This window comes from Osmerus mordax, chromosome 6 (assembly GCF_038355195.1).
Source record: "Osmerus mordax isolate fOsmMor3 chromosome 6, fOsmMor3.pri, whole genome shotgun sequence".
NCBI lineage: Eukaryota > Metazoa > Chordata > Actinopteri > Osmeriformes > Osmeridae > Osmerus > Osmerus mordax.
Genome location: NC_090055.1, coordinates 13,380,683 through 13,396,981, shown reverse-complemented (window position 1 = coordinate 13,396,981; position 16,299 = coordinate 13,380,683). Strand labels below are relative to the sequence as shown.

The following is a 16,299-nucleotide window of genomic DNA, read 5'->3' as shown; positions in this document are numbered from 1 at the left end:
AGCTGATTGCTCTGACAACATGGCGTCTGCTCCAGATTCGACTTGTTAGATTTGTGATCTTCCCACGTATTGTTGTAGTATATAGTGATGGGAAGTTCGGATCATTTTACTGATTCGGTTCTTTGAATCTCGTTCAGTAAAATGAACAAATCTTTTTTCGAGTCATTCCTTCATTTCAACGGGGGGGGGGGGGGGGGGGGGGGGGGGGCTATCCGTCCACTGCAAACACGTATCATATTCTCATGTAGGTTAGTGCATGACATGTGCACCAGCAGATACTATTTTAAAAGAGTTCAAATATGATACATTAAAATAATGTATCATGACAGTTGTATGATTTGGTCATTTATTATCACACTAGCATTTAATTATCACGGCAAACAATTACACTGCACTAAACTGTAAGTGTAAATGTAAAGTGAAAATAACAAAACCAGTCAATATGATGACTGGAGCGAATATCATTCACGTCTTACTAAAACAGCGGCCACGCGAAAGGGAATGAGGAAACAGTTTCCTCTACTAAAAAATACAATGCGGGTCACGTGAAAAAAGGATCCAAAGACTCGTAGAAAGACCAAGTCGGGAAATGAACGAATCGTTCGTTTCCTCCAGTACAGAGCCTATGCAGGTCACGTGAAAAATGATCCAAAGACTCGTAGAAAGACCGAGACGGGAAATGAACGAATTGTTCCCTCTAGCGTTTCCTCTAGCTACCACTACAGAGCCTATGCAGGTCACGTGAAAAATGATCCAAATACTCGTACCCGAAGACCGAGTCGGGAAATGAACGAATCATTTCTGTTTACTTGGACGAGCCTATGCAACAGTCCCGATGCGCGGCCACGAGAAAATGAACGAATCACTCTTTGAGAGGACTCGTTATTCCCGAGTCCTTGTAAGGATTCGTTCAAAATGAACGAATCGTTCACGAACGACACATCACTAGTAGTATATAAGAAACCAAATGTTTACTCCTCGACAAGTCAGCAAACGCTTTGTCGCCTCGATTTGTTAAAACGTTTTAACAAATCTCGGTTTACAAAGGCGTTTGCATACCTGTCGAGGAGTAAACATTTGCTGTTTAAAGGATGAGAAGATGGCAAGAAGGAACTTCCTAAGACAGTGTAAGCAGACACTAAATGACTGCACTCAGCTTATGCTGTCGGATAACCCTGGACGCGACGACCTTCAGTCTACGTTGACACGGTACAGTTTTTTCGAAATCATTATTTGTGACTTGATCGTAATCTTCACCGGCTAGCTAGGCTAACAGGGGATTAACTTGGTCACTGGCTGTGCGGATAGCGTTTGTTTTTTTTTAGCAATGGATTGCTACTGTGATTAGGGATGGGCGAACGATGCCTTGTGAAGCTTTGGTGGTTTCTTCCAGATTGTGCCGGCCCAAAGAGCCGAACTGTGCCGGCCCAAAGAGCCGAACTATCGGCGCATTGAAAATGAACAGCGCCATATAGCAGCCGTTTAAACTGGCTGAATGAGGCGTAGTGGTTGTCTCCGACGGTAGATTATTTAAGATTTTAATTAAGGCTACATGTGTTCATTTTTATCTGATATTAGTGCTCACACAATAAAATGTTTTGATACATCTGTAGGCCATTAGAATTATGTCATTTTCTCACAGTAAAAGTTAAAGAATATCATCCAAGGTTCCCTGCACTGGGGCGCGAACTCGGGTATCCAGACTCGCATCATCAATACGTTATCGTTCAACTCTTTAACCAGCTACACCACCGAAAAAGCCGTTATCAGGCATTGCGGGTGGACAAACTTTATAAGATACAGTTTTTATATCAATTAAACTAGATTACACTGATTTTTTATTATTCTTAACATTTGTGATATGTAGGCCTATTGTGAACTGGGGGGACTTTATTTTTTTACTAATTATTATTACTGTTGACAATGTTGATGAATCATCAACATTTGTTTTCTGGGCACTGTATAGACCTACCTAGTCCTATCATGTTACGTTTCATTTCAATAAAATAACACAACACTCAAGTGCACGGATTTATAATTATTACAATACGGATTTGGCTAAATAATAATGACTGATGGAAGAAACTCGAGCGATGCCTGGTGCTACTTCTCTGGCAATGTGAGATTTGTATTTAACAAGAAGCGGCGGCTTTGTTCCTTCTATGGCTCTGGTTCAGAAGTGCGGCAAAACTTCTAACCAGTTTGTGACGTTTGAAGCATTGAACATCATCTATCACGTGGTTTCGTAATTTGATACAAGCTCCAAAAACACTTTTTCGAAACTGTGCGTATTGGTTTTGCGACACAAGCATCGATGCGTCAGTGCCATACGTCCCATCCCTAACTGTAGTGATGGGCAAATCGAGGCTTTTCGAAACGCCGATACAATTGACCTATCGCTAAGCCCCGCCCCCCTTAGTATGCTAACTCGGACAAGCTATCACAGCTGACTAGAGTTTTAGCTGTCAAAAGGGACTTCATTATGCAAAGAATGGAGGGATACGTACATAATTTAAAAGTAGATATTTACATTACATTTAGCAGACACTCTTATCCAGAGCGACTTACAGTAAGTACAGGGACATTCCCCCGAGGCAAGTAGGGTGAAGTGCCTTGCCCAAGGACACAACGTCAGTTGGCATGACCGGGAATTGAACTGGCAACCTTCGGATTACTAGCCAGATTCCATAACCGCTCAGCCACCTGACTCCTGACTGTATAAAGTACATTATATACGTGTGAAATGAGTTCCTGAAAGCATTTGCAAAGCGCTAAAACTTTGTCACACTGAAATGTGGAGTTAAACCGAAGAACAGTTTCTCTTCCGTTTTCAGATCAGGTTTTAATGGGCGGAGCCAAAACATGCCCTATCTACGTCATTTCGCCCTATCTACATCAGATCACTGAATGGCTCCTCCTGCTGTACTGTTATTGTAGCCTACATAAGCTAGCTAGCTAGCTTCAGGATGTCTCCCACCACCCGCAACTGCATCTTCCCTGGATGCAATAACTCCAGCTGTGCTGCAACGCCATTTAAGTTCCCTATTGATAATGAAAGGAAAAATAGGTGGATAGATTTTGTGAAGAGCCACGCTCATGGAAAGCTTCGGATAAACTCCAACAGCCACCTCTGCACTGACCATTTCACGGTGGACAGTTTTAACATGGACCAGAGACAGACGGGGTTCACCAACACACGGCTTCTCTTGCAGTGCGGAGCCGTACCGAGCATCGCCCCTCCGGCCGTTCATCCTCCGGTCGCACCTGGACCATGCACCGCCGCCAGCAGTTCATCACTCAGTTCTGTGTGCTTGTTATAATTATACTAGATAACTTTTCCAGAGGTATCTCTGCTATGAGTTAGTGCAAACCGCTAAATTGATATTAGGCTACTCGGTGTAGAATGATAGTATTTTCGTGAAATGGTAGCTAATGTGTTAGAAGTGGGCTAGTTGGAGAGCTCACAGTCTGCTGTCTCTGGTGTCCATTTTTACTGTTACAGCTCAGGGGAACATTTCATTTATATGCATCTGTATGTATGCTTGGAGTGGAGCTAGAGGTGTTCCTCATTATCACATCACCGGAGAGCAATTGAGGGGTCTGATGATAGATGGCAGATATTCCCACGTGTTCCATTCTACACTCAAACCACATCTAAGGTCAGTTGTGCTTGGGGTTGAATGCTATGAAATGCAAAGCTTTTAAATGCATGGTTTCCTTGGTAGGAATTTTGTATTTAGGCTTATTTAAACCAGTTTATTCTACTCTACGATTTAAAGTTTTCACTCCTTCGATAGCTAGTGCTAGCTAGGTGTTTTCGTCGAAAAAATTACTTATTTAGCATCAATTTTAACAGACCGGGAAGGCAACACGTATAGTATTCTACCTGCGCGCGTTGCTCTCTCGGGAATGTCGAACGAGTGAAAACGTTAAATCGTAGAGTAGAATAAACTGGTTTAAATAAGCCTACATACAAAGCTTCGTACCTAGTTTTGTACCTGGCTTCATGTTTTGGTTGCTCGCAATGTTGAGGCTATCTCGTAGTTATGATCAGTGACCTATGCACTTTTGTAAAGCTCTCTCGTGGAAGTCGCTTTCGATAAAAGCGTCGGCTAAATGCATAAATGTAAATGTAAATAAATGGAGTCAGGTGGCTGAGCAGTGAGGGAATTGAGCCTGTAATCATAAGGTTGCCAGTTCGATTCCCGGCTGTGCCAAATGGCGTTGTGTCCTTGGGCAAGGCACTTCACCCTACTTGCCTCGGGGGGAATGTCCCTGTACTTACTGTAAGTCGCTCTGGATAAGAGCGTCTGCTAAATGTAAATGTAAGATGCAGTCAGTGATTAAGATCACTGAAACACACAACTACAGATTACTTGAACTATAGTGCACAGTACTTGTGATAACATTTGTGGCGCACACACACACAGACTTCTGGAATTATAGATAGGGCACAATGCCCGGAATGATGTTGGTGACACAAACAGATTTCTGGAATTATAGATGGGTAGTGCAGTGCCTGGTGATGACAGTTCTTCTCAGTGGCTTTGGTACCTATTTTTCTCAGATAACAATTGAAATTCTCTGTCATCTCTGAAGTACTTGTTCAACCTCCCCATCATATATGCCAGTCACTTATGCACATCATAAAAGCAATTTCTCATAATTTCTCACATTAGCAACTAGCACCTGACTCTACTGTCTATAGGTCCGCTGTCATTGGTCAAAAAGTCAACTGGCTGTGTGGGCTGGATTAATTTATCCCAAACCAGCACCAAATCAAGGGGGCGTTCCTCAAAACTTTAAGTTACATTACGTAACCATGATTCTTTAATATTATGAGTGAGGTATCTCACTATGGGAGTTGTCATCTGTCATTGACAGACAGGTCATGACAGTGACCCCCCAGGGTACCACCCCCTTTATAAGTCACTGTCAGACCCTCATAAGTCCTTCTGAAACAAATATCTTCCATGTGCACAGCAAGGACGGATGTGCGGTGAGATACCTTATTCATATTATCAAAGAACCAGGGTTATGTATTGTAACCCAAAGTTATTTTTCAAATATTCACTCGGTATCTCACTATGGGAAGGATATAGACAACTCCCGTATTGCCTGCTCCTATGACAAGTCAAGACAGTAGTGTGCATGCACACCCCTGCTATTATAAGCTAATATAATAGCCTGTACTATCCCATGGGATAGCCACTGACGGAGAGAGGTTTCCCCCTGTAGGGAGGAGCCCACGAGACTAAGAGCTGGTCACACCTCCTAAGGACCTTAGCCCTGTCCAGGTAAATGCGTAAAGCCCGTACCGGACATAGTGTGGATCCGTTGTTCCTCGGGAGAGGAGAAGGGCCGAGGGTAAAAAGCCAGTAACTGCACTGTAGTCGGGGAGTCAATGACTTTAGACACAATGGCGGGATTAGGTCTTAAGCTCACCACAGGGCAAATTGCATGCACAAGGAATGGACTGACAGAGCGTGCAAATAACATACTCGCTTAGCTGAGGACAGAGCTAGTAGAAGGGCTGTCTTCAGTGAAAGAATCCTCAAGTCCACAGTTTCCAATGGCGCGAAAGGCAAACAAGAAAGAGCCTCGAGTACAGTTGTAATGAAGGTCTGTTTCTAAGGTAGGCTAATTAAATAAGACCAAGATCTGAAATGAGGCTTCAATGACCAAAGTGTAAACCACACAAGTTTATAAAAAGGCAATGAGTTTCTTAAATAAATATATTCTTTGTTCCTCTTAAAAAAAAAGGTAAAACAGGTATTTAGGACCATGGACCACTGGTGAAACAGAGTGCCTATACAACCCAGATAAACTTGTAGTAGCACATGGTGAATAGATTCATAACACAACCCTGACTGCAGTTACAAAGGAAATATTTACTCAACACGGCATTGAGTATTCACAGCAAACATATACTGTATTCTTGAGATCTAAGAAACAATAGCTGGAATATTTTATACAGACTAGTTACTCAGGGTCTTGACCGTGAACCTACAATTACGATATACATAAAAACACAACTATACTCGTAAATAAATACAATAATGAAACTAGGAACTAGTGCACAGTGCCCATGATGCATTTGGTGCTTAAGATTACTTGAACTATAGATAGTGCATAGTGCCCATGATTAAATTGGTGGCACACACACAAACACACACAGATTCCTGGAATTATAGATAGGGCACAGCCCGCGATGATGCAGTGACACACCTAGATGTCGGGAATTATAGATAGTGCAGTGCCCGTGATGCAGCTGGTGATGACAGTTCTTCTCATTGTCTTTGGTACCTATATTTTTCAGGTCACAATTGAAATTCTTTGTCATCTCTGAAGTACTTGTTCAACCTCATCTATTCTAGTCACGTATGCACATCATAAAAGCAATTTCTCATTATTTTAAACAAATTGCCAAGGCTCTAGTAGATTCATGCAAATTATAATGTAACCTTCATTTGTCTGCTGTTTCCTATGTTATCAATTGCTAATGTTATGTTCATCAAAATGTATTATATTGGTTTTCTGTTAAATTGTCTTACAACCACAAACATCTTACAACCACAAACATCTAGACATTTAGTTAATAAAATAAGTCATTACATGCACAATAGTTTAGCCAGTTGTCATGATTGTAGGCGTAATTCACCATACAGCGCTTGCATGTACAGTTATGCCTAAGAGGTGTTTGCTATGTAGGAGCCAATTGAGTCCTTTTGAGTATTTGAGTTGATATTTGTTGGAATGCTGCTTAAGCATTCCAAGTATTGTTCTTTGAATCTTTATTGTTGGAATGCTGCTTCAGCTTTCCAAGTGTTCTTTGAATCTTTATTCAACTTCTTATTCTATTTCTTCCGTGGCACGTTTCAGCGCCTTCAAATCTTCAGCTATTAAAACCGTTAAGCTATCAAAAAATTCAGCAGTTTCAGGCCATTCCTGCTATGACTTTTCAGCTTTGTACCTCTTATGCTTGAATTAATATAAATCAATATTCATAATATTTTTAACCTGGTTTTCCAATGGAGTTTACTTTCAAATCCTCTCAAACTTCTTAAAACTTCTTCAACTTCCAAATCCTTTTTCTTCCTCAATCTTTCAGCTAGAGCCACCATTTAAACTTTAAAATGTTGACAAAACCCTAAACTATTTTTAAATAATTCAGCTTTTTGATATCTATTCAACTTTTTTCAATATCACTGATTATGTTTCATGACTTTTTCAAGCCGTTTCTGAGATTTACATGGGTGTGTACGTGAAACCGCTAGAGTGCAGACTGAAACGCTTAGAGTGGAGGGCAGCTTCGGATGTCGTTGAAAAAATATTTCTAGTTTGCCAGCATTGCCACAATTTTCGCTCTTCATGCTTCGTTTTTGGATCAATAGATAGCTAATTTTGTGCTGGTCGTAGACAGTTGTCTGTTGAATCCAACAGACGTACACATTTGTTCAGAGCCCCACGAAAGCGAGACAAAGTCCAACTTCGCCCCATAGAGACCAATGCAAATCTGGTGACAAAGTCGTCAGAGAAAGCAAAAAGAACAATATTTTGAATCTGCCGGTAGAGTCGTATTTATGACCGCACAGAAATATAAAGGAAGTCCCTGGTTTCGGCAGAGTCTTGGGTCTCGGAAAATATCCTTATTTTTTGGATTGGACCTATAGTTTTGCGTCTAGGTCAACTTGTTTGAGGTGTGGATGCTAGGTAAATGTTCGTTTTTCTCTCTGCCTAGCTCGTTAGCCATCACAGCTGCGCCATCACCGTGGCAACCAAACAAACACGCACCAGGAAAGCAAAAGGAACACGTTTTCGAAACTGCAGGTAGAGTCGTATTTCTGACTGCACAGACATATAAAGAATATCTCCGGTTTCGGCAGAGTCTTGGGTCTCGGAAAATATCCTTAGATTTTGGACTGGACGTACAGTTTTGCGTCTAGGTTACCTTGTTTGAGGTGTGGATTCTAGCTACATTTCTCTTATTCTCTGCCCTCAGCGCGTTAGCAATCATAGCTGCACCATCACCGTAACGACAGACACGCACCACTCAGTCTCTCACACAGGTGATTGGTACGTTTACTTGACCATGAGAAACCCGATTACTAGCAATTGTCGGTTTATGCCAATAATACGATTACTCCGTTTACATGTGTAATTAGTTATGCGATTACTCAATAAACGCGTCTACATGATTCTTTTTTATTAATCGTTGTATGCTCCACGGACAAAACTTGCACCATCATCCTTCTGCAACAAAGTGTCGCCGTGACTTCCTGTATCGGCTCTACTGCTGTATGTTTCATTCCATCAACACATTGAATCCTACTAAGAAAGCCGAGTAAACGCATAGGCTACATCTGCTACTACTAATACTATCCCAACTATAATTTCATCTGTTAAAACGATAATATTCTTGTTACGACTAGCTAGCCTACTTCTACTGTTTAACAGTTCAGCTTTCAGCTTCTCCCACATTGTAGGCTATTTTAGCTCTTAGCTTTGTTAAGATGATGCAGTTCAGCTTCCACACTGCCTCTTTTGTGTGACTCACACATTTTTGAAATTCATTTCAGCTTGCGGGTATTTTCTCATTTACATTTACATTTACATTTAGTCATTTAGCAGACGCTCTTATCCAGAGCGACTTACAGTAAGTACAGGGACATTCCCCCCGAGGCAAGTAGGGTGAAGTGCCTTGCCCAAGGACACAACGTCAGTTGGCATGACGGGGAATCGAACTGGCAACCTTCGGATTACTAGCCCGACTCCCTCACCGCTCAGCCACCTGACTCCCCTCCTCATTTATCACTTTTATACTTTTTTAAATATTAAGGTTTTTGTGCAAATTATTCTCCCTTTAAAAGTAATGATACATCCTTTCAAATCATTGTTGGAATGCTGCTCCAGCCCCTTTCAAAAATACCTTTCGGTTGCTTTGAAGCTTCAGCTTATAACTTTCTACTAAAGTTTCACAATTTTCCGCTTTTTTAGCATGGTCAGCTATCCCCATTCAGGTTTTCAGCATGCTCACTGCTGTTTCGCAGGAACAGCCGTTTCTAGTTAGTTATGCGATTACTCAATAAACGCGTCTACATGATTCTTTTTTATTAATCGTTGTATGCTCCACGGACAAAACTTGCACCATCATCCTTCTGCAACAAAGTGTCGCCGTGTCTTCCTGTATCCGCCCTACTGCTGTATGTTTCATTCCATCAACACATTGAATCCTACTAAGAAAGCCGAGTAAACGCACTCAATGATTCAATGACAGCTATTACTACCCCAACTATAATTTCAGCTGTTGGACGTATAGTTTTGCTTCTAGGTTAACTTGTTTGAGGTTTGGATCCTAGCTACATTTCTGTTATTCTCTGCCCTCAGCGCGTTAGCCATCATAGCTGCACCATCACCGTGGCAACCACACAATCACGCGCCACTCAGTCTCTTACACAGGTGATTGGTATTAGCTCATTAGTCAGCTGAGTCACAAGACTGAGCTATTCAGTCAACTCGTCTGCGCATCATTCCGTCCTGACGTCTTCTCTGGTGAGTAACTGTGAGCCGCTAACCGATAATGATTTAAATGATATAAATACAATATAACGTTTTAAAAAGACGTTGAAGTGAATTTGTAACTCGTACAGAGTTTATGCATGAATGGAAGTATGACTTATTTTAGTGTTGGTGGAGCTAACTAATAATTGATCGTGGCAGCTTTAATGTTGTGTCCCATGCTGAGACAGTTGCATTATGTTTAAGTCCTTGACATGCAGTAACACATATTGAAGGTATACAATTGAATGCTGTTGAAAACACAGGATTACCTCAAAGTCACATTTAAATGTACATTTTACATGTGATGTTGATAATAAATAAAGAACCTGAAAGTCCTTAAAGTGAGCTATGAGGTTGGTTTTCTGAAGTGAACTGAAAATGTCTCTTTCTCCCTCTTCATCCCTCACCCTCCTTTGTCCTGCAGGCTGACTCTGAAGAGTAAGTTCACATACATTGTTATGGTTTATGCTAGAACTAAACTGATATTACATTGGTTTACAGTTTAGAATGTCTTCCCATCATAATAATCCGTCTTGACAAAAATGATCTCCCTTACCTACTTAACAATAATCGCCCAACCTTAAGTTCTAGAGTGAAATGGGATGTGATACTGTTTTTTGGAGAAGAATGGAAATATAATGTATTTCTCTCACTTTTGCTGTTTCCTCTCTGTTTTTAACTACAGACCATCACTGCTGGTGACTCCTAGGTGACTTCACAGTAAGTTCACACGAGTTAAAACTGAATGCAGTTTGTTAAAACGCATTGTGAAGTTGTTGTGAAACACTCCCAGCTGCGCTGCCTATGTGAGTCTGTGGCTCTTTTCGAGATTCCTGTCCACGAATCCCCTTATTTCTTAAACGCTTTCTATTCTGAAATATTTGCAGAACATTGAAGGAAAATGCAATGACTTTCACGGCTCCATGAATTCAGAGAATCAGCTTTTAATTGTGGATTGTTTCTTATGAATAAACACACACTTCTTAAACTTTTTAATATATTTAAAATACACTTTTTAAAGTATTATATAGTTGGTTCATAATTAAATGAAGTGTGGTAATCATAAAAGGCAAACCCTGTAAAAGGACAGCTGGCAGCAGCAATTCTGTGAGACATCTGAACCAGTCCCCTTAATGATACATTTAGAACCAGCATTGTTTTTAATATAAATAAGTGAAGTATTACTTGTGGTAGACTGTTTTATATCCTAGTTATTTGAGCAAATTCTGCATTTTAGCTTTAAACGTTCCTTAAATTGATCTTCAAACTGCTGTCTAAAGTGTGTTTTGTTTTGTGTCTTCCAGGTGTCCTGCTGTCCAGCATCTCTCCTCTATCACATTGGCTCTGTCTCTCCTGTCACATCTACCGCTCTGTCTTTTGCATTTGGCAACTCACACTTTGTATCCCCCTCTATCCCACTCTGATGTTGGTAATCTTTGGCAAATGAATGGAACAAACTCTGGAGCCCTTTTTCTGAACTGAATTTTGGACTAAACCTTGGTCACAAGGACCTGTCTGTTGGCTTGACTTGGGTTACCGGTACCCGATCTATCTGATTTGAATAATCTGAGAGGCTCTATTCTCTCACCCTCACCTCTTACCTCTCCTGTCTACAACTCATACACTTAAAACACTTGCTGTTTTTACAACTTAGACTAAGCATTTATGCTATTTCTGAGACTTTTTCCAACACAATTGGTTTGAACAAAACTGAAAAGTTAATTCAGAAACTATAAAAGACAACACATAACATACACATACGCATTTTGTTGTAATTGATAATTGACAAGCTAAATTTCCAAATATATAATTTCTTATGAAAGTTCATCATTAAATTAACATAATTCAAGCTCTCTTGTTACTTTACATAAAAAGCAATTGTAGTAAAAGTCTAAATTATAAAATAAGTTAATTTCCTGATCGTTGTTGCTTTGGAGATCTTCTGTTCGTACCTAAAGTTTGGTTTGGTAGCAGATATCTTCACTCTAGAACTAACGTACATTATTTCAATCATTCACTGTATATGTGTGTTTAGTTGATTTACTTTGTTCATACTGAAATAAAACAAAGCCATCTGTAAGGAGGAAGTGGATTTATTGGGAGTTCCTGCCTTCTGTCTGCAGACCCGACGTTCTTCAGAAGCTTTCTTCCATCATCACTTTGCCACGACAACTCTTCCTGAATTACAATATAAAACACTAGTATTATTAAGTTACTCTCTTCTGGTGAGTGCAAACAGTTGAGGATCAGATCACAGCTGATATTAGATAACTGGTTGTGGATTGATGGAAAATATCTTCTTTAGTGTATTTAATTTATACAAAACAGATTGTGATATAAGTGGCTCGCTGTTATAAACAATTGGAAGCAACATAGTTTGTTCAGTTGTGTGTCAGTGTCAAACTTTAGTTTTTACATTGAGTACATGAAAAAATTTGTCCAGGTTTCTTTGAGAAATATCTTTTACATATTCAATATAATCTGTTCCTTAATTGAAACCCTTATTCACGTACACTGCCCAGAATAGACCCGATCACAGTATTTATAGAAGTGCTTTGTTAAAATTGTCATATACTGTAATAAGGGTTCTTTTATTTGTGTATAAAAGCCTTAATATAATACGTCTAAGGAATATATACTGTCACTGAATTTGACATTCCAAGCATTTGATTAAGCGGTAAAAAGTAAGTTCCTTTGTTATAGATAGACGAATGTAAGAAACTGAGGCTCTGTGGTGTGGTTTACTCTGTAGAATGGACACTCAGATTGTCTTAAGGTATTTATGGTGTTGTTTTATGATACCTAACTAAGAGCCAGAGGGTCTTAGTTAGGTCTGGGGGTTGGGGGAGATTTATCTCAGTTGAGCGAGCTGACCTAACCTTTTGGGCAAGAAGATTGTGTCTGTGTCCTGTTTGTGTATCATTAACCATCTCCTTCTTTTAGAGAGGGAGTTGTGACATCAAAGAACTGTGGGACACTTGATGTGGAGTCAAACTGTCACTGAGTAGTGCTGGCCAATCACAGAGACCGCTATATTGATGGATTGACCATCAGAAGAACCATTTGTTCTAAGTTTATATAAGGCAGGGTTTTAGGGTTGTTCTTCACCACTCTCTCGAACGACCTGTAGGTTACATCTGCATGTCTTTCGCTATGACCGGTCCAGAGTACTCTTAATTTATTTAGTTTGTACAATTTAAGAATTATGTTGAAACCGCCATCTTGACTATTCAGATCTACACAGTGCCACTTGAATTTCCACCATGACAGGGGATTCCACCTAACCAAATGGGTGAGTAACAGTCGCACTGTACTGTCTCATATCCCCAAAGAAGACAGAGCCACTGAAATGAAAGAACTGGATTTGGACAGGGACAAACTCCCTACAGAAAGAGCCCTAGGATTGTTATGGTGTGTAGAAAGTGACACATTCAAGTTTAACATCTCTGTCAAAGACAAGACACACACCAGAAGAAACATTCTGTCAATGGTCAGTTCTATCTACGACCCGCTGGGTTTCCTGTCTCCTCTAATTCTGCCTGCTAAGTTGCTTCTTCAGGATCTTTGCAGAAACAAGTACAGCTGGGACCATGAAGTACCACAGGCTGCTTCAGAGAAGTGGAGGAATTGGCTAACTGGTCTTGAAAAACTGGAGCACTTCAGAGTGGCACGCTGTGTGAATCCAGATGTAAACGGAATGTCCACACAGGCTGAACTCCATCACTTCTCAGACGCTAGTGACCACGCGTATGGAACAGTAAGCTATCTAAGACTGACAGAGGGAAAACACTGTGCATGTAGCTTTCATGCTTGGCAAGGCCAGAGTAGCACCTTTGAAGCAGACAACGATACCATGCCTGGAACTTGTGGCGGCTGTCTTAGCTGTTGGAGTAGACAGAATGCTCAGAAAATAACTAGACATCACACCCAACAGCTCAACTTTCTGGACAGACAGTCAGACAGTGTTAAAGTACATTGCAAATGAACACACAAGATTCCGCACATTTGTAGCCAATAGAATCTCTGTCATCAGAGAGAACACTGATGTCACACATTGGAAATTCATTGGAAGAAAGCTGAATCCAGCTGATCTAGCATCTAGAGGAATGAGTGCAGACACGTTCATCAAATGCAGCAAGTGGATCCACGGACCAGAGTTCCTGTGGAAACCAGAAGATGAGTGGCCACAGAACCCATTAGAAGCCATGCCACTCACACAGGATGACCTTGAGGTCAAGAGATGCACAGCAGCGTACAGTGCTGTGATCAAGACACAGAACAATCCAACATGACAGTTGCTTGAATACTTTTCAAGTTGGAACAAGTTAAAAAGAGCTGTCGTGTGGTACTTGAAATTGAGAAACCTTCTTCTTGTTCTCAGTGTGAATAGAAAGATACAGTGTAAAGTGTCTCCACACCCACAGACAAGAAGCCAGAGCAAAATGCTGGACAGCAAGAGAAAAGCCGGCAAGAACAAACCTGGCAGCCAACGTATTTCCCTGGATGACCTGATGTGGGCGGAGAAAGCAAAACATCAAAGCTACCCAGAGGAAATGGCAAAGCTGGAAAAGACTAAATTTGTTGGAAAAGGACTAAGGCGGAACAGCACCATCTACAAGCTGGATCCTGTGCTGGAGGATGGAGTCTTGAGAGTAGGAGGAAGACTCAGCAAGGCCGCAATGCCTGAGGAGACTAAGCGTCCCATAATCCTGCTCAAACACATTCAATGTCTCCACACTAATACTTAGACACATACGTACATGAGCAACTTGGACATGGTGGGAGAAACCATGTTCTCTCACAACTCCGAAAAAGATTTTGTATCGTTAATGCCAACTCCGAAGCTCGCAAAGTCATATCCAAGTGTATTGTGTGCAGATGTGTCCGAGGAAGGATTGGAGAACAGAAAATGGCAAACCTGCCGAAAGAAAGACTCGAAACCGACCTTCCACCTTTCAGCAATGTAGGTGTTGATTACTTCGGGCCTTTTGAGACAAAAAGAGGTAGAAGCCTAGTCAAGCGCTATGGTGTCATTTTTACTTGAATGTCAAGTAGAGCAGTACACTTGGAGACGGCCCACTCCTTAGACACAGACTCTTGCATTCATGCTCTGAGGCGGTTCATAAGCAGAAGAGGTCAGGTGACACGCATCCGCTCTGACAACGGAACCAACCTCGTAGGAGCTAAAAGAGAATTACAAGACGCCATCTCAAACTGGAACAAAGAAAAGATTCAGAACACAATGCTCTAGAAAGGTTTTCAGTGGACCTTCAATCCACCAGCAGCCTCACATCATGGCGGGGTATGGGAGAGGCTAATCCGTATGGTCAGGCAGACTCTCAACTCCATTGCTCATGAACAACCACTTGATGACGAAAGGTTTACAAACACTTTTCTGTGAGGTGGAAAGCATTCTGAACAGTCGCCCTATTAGCACAGTCCATGAAGATGATTCTGATCTTGAGGCACTAACACCTAATCATATTCTTCTTCTGAAGTGCCATCCTGCTTTTTCCCATGGACTGTTTCAGAAGTCAGACACATACAGCAGACGGCGCTGGAAACAAGTTCAGTTTCTTGCCGATCTCTTTTGGAAGAGATGGACGAAAGAATACCTACCCCTGTTACAAGAAAGACAAAAATGGACTACAGTCAAGAAAAGATTTAAAGCAGGAGACATTGTGATGGTGGTGGACAGTTCAGCCCCTCGTGGGTCCTGGAACCTTGGAAGAATAATGGAAGTCCAACCAGATTCCAGAGGTTTGGTGAGGACGGTGAAGATTATCACAAAGACTGGTGTGTTTGTGAGGCCAGTAACCAAGCTCAGTAACCAAGCTCTGTTTGCTTCTCGAAGGAGCAGAAAAGATGACACTGGCCAGAGATGAGTAATACCCACTCATGATATGATTGATTTAAGTGATTTAAGAATAACAGTAAACTACAATGAACTTAGGCTCCTTTATGATTTTGAATGTTGTAATAGTCGTCCATGCATACTATTAGGTGTGTAGGAGCCAATTGAGTCCTTTTGAGTATTTGAGTTGATATTTCAGTTTGTGTGACTATGTTATTATTAGTGATTTACTTTGCATTGAATTAGCCTGAATTAGGACGTGGTAATTGTTTCTAAGTGTGTGCTCCCTATAGGTCAGACACTGGCATTAGGATAAAGGTGTGACAGGCCAAGGAGAGGTGTGGGTTCCGGCCTGCGCTTACCATCTTTGACCGTGTCCGGGAAGCGTGAACGTGAACCATGCAGAGCCTCGAACTGAGCCAAACTTACTAGAATGAAACAAAGACCTTAATGCTTTAACTTACTATTGATGTATTTTTGATGTACGAAATAAAACGGACTCAAGTTCATTATGTCCACGTCTCCTGGACTCTACTTTACAACACGCGTCAAGATACAATCACCAGAACTCTAAGAAGCGGTCAAACAAATTTGCAGAATTTCGCTGCTACAGCTATGTTTACATAAACGTTTAAATTTTTTCCTTTGTGTTATGCAATGCTGTAAAATAGTCTTGCATTTTCAGTATTGCATTTGCATAAATAAGACGCAACAACTGACCAAGGATTCGTACGAACATTGTTCCTGTCGTATGCCCGTTTGTGGATTGCTATATCAATGCCTCAAGAAAACGACCAAGGAGGCTAAAGTGGTAGGAATAGTGCTACGTTTCTGTCTTGTCCAGTCCTGGTTTTGTGTGTGTCTGTTCAGTCTATGTTCCAGGT

General features: G+C 41.1%; 1 long non-coding RNA gene across 1 annotated transcript; it reads left to right on the top strand.

Annotated features, from left to right (window-relative positions):
- Positions 1-9,836: 9,836 nt before the first annotated feature.
- On the top strand, positions 9,837-11,448 carry LOC136944845 (uncharacterized). The gene is made up of 3 exons (XR_010876797.1): positions 9,837-9,999; positions 10,247-10,281; positions 10,866-11,448. It is a non-coding gene; the product is annotated as an uncharacterized lncRNA (long non-coding RNA).
- The last annotated feature ends 4,851 nt before the right edge of the window (positions 11,449-16,299 follow it).